The sequence below is a fragment of the Oncorhynchus mykiss genome, chromosome 1, assembly GCF_013265735.2.
Source record: "Oncorhynchus mykiss isolate Arlee chromosome 1, USDA_OmykA_1.1, whole genome shotgun sequence".
NCBI classification, from domain to species: Eukaryota; Metazoa; Chordata; class Actinopteri; order Salmoniformes; family Salmonidae; genus Oncorhynchus; species Oncorhynchus mykiss.
This window is the reverse complement of record NC_048565.1, coordinates 74680705-74682033: the sequence shown is the minus strand read 5'-3', so window position 1 is coordinate 74682033 and position 1329 is coordinate 74680705.

Here is a 1329-nt window from a genome sequence, read left to right as displayed (position 1 = left end):
TCTGAGCTGGCGTAGTGGCGTAGGGGCTGGTGAGACTAGCTGTCACAGAGCTGTTATATCATCCGATGGGCTTCCCAGATGGCGGGGGGGAAGGCTCTGAAATAATAATGCATTGTGTTTTTAATTGGATGCCTCCTGCCCCTGTTACTTTTAGATATCTGACACCCTGTTTGTGAGAGGAGAGGAGAAGAGGCAGAGGCGGATGGAAGGAAAAGAGGGAGAGGAAATGGTGGGGAGAGAGAGGAGTTGAGGCAGCAATAGTATGTGTGAGAGCAATATAGAGGGAAGGGGGAGTCAGGGAGGAGAATTGAGAGTACATAGAGAGAATGAGAGCAAGATGAGAGAAAAATAGATGAGAGAAAATGAGAGAGATGAGAGAGAAAGAGATGAGAGAGAGACAGAATGAAAGGGAATGAGAGAGAAAGAGATAAGAGAGAGATTAATTAATTTAATCCAACTCTGCATGACCTACTGCTGATTTCTGACCTCACAGAGATAACTTGACTTGCAGCCAAAGATAGTAATTACAAAATATAATACACTCAAAATGTATATTGATTGTCCAACTTATTCTCATTCCTGTTATCGCGTTATTGGAATTTGCATGGTATACTAGCAAGAAACACAACGCCTGTATCAAAGCCTATCTGGCTTTGATTTCTTGATTGATGCAAGTGTTCTATTCTGTTGCTCTGCAGTGGTCAGTGCACAGGCATGTCTGACAATCAGTCAGGGATTCGTGCTTCTGAGATGCACAAACGTCTGTGAAATACATGAACTCGATTCAGTTGACTGTGATACACACTTTAGATATCGTGAAATGAAATGTGGTGTGCATATCAAGAGGGGGATAAGTGATTGGAAAGGATCTTCAAAACAATACAATCTTCCACCTTTGTGGGTTGTTTTTCTCTGCTGGAAAAACTACAGCATCGCTACAATAAAAAAAGATGCAGTGTTTCCTAAGGCACCACAGGTGGCTGCTGGGAGAGCTCTCAGCACAACTTCAGCCAGTGTGACTAAAAGTTACCCTGTGCTTTGCTTGTGTAAGCAACCTGCAGAAAGTGTTCCAAATGAAGTTTTTCTTGCTAAGAGCTGAGGGGGAGGCAGAATGGTAATCTGCTGACTGCTGTCTTATTGATTTAATTGTCTGTTTCCCTCCTGGCTCCGCCTGTTTATAAGCCTGACTATGCCACACCACGGAATGCACATGTAGCTCTGCTCTCTCACTCCCAGAAACAGCCTTAAGTTCTCCCCATCAGCCTGAAGCCCAGATAAAACTGACTTAAAGAGTGGACAACGCAAAGTCGAACTGGAGAAAAATATCTC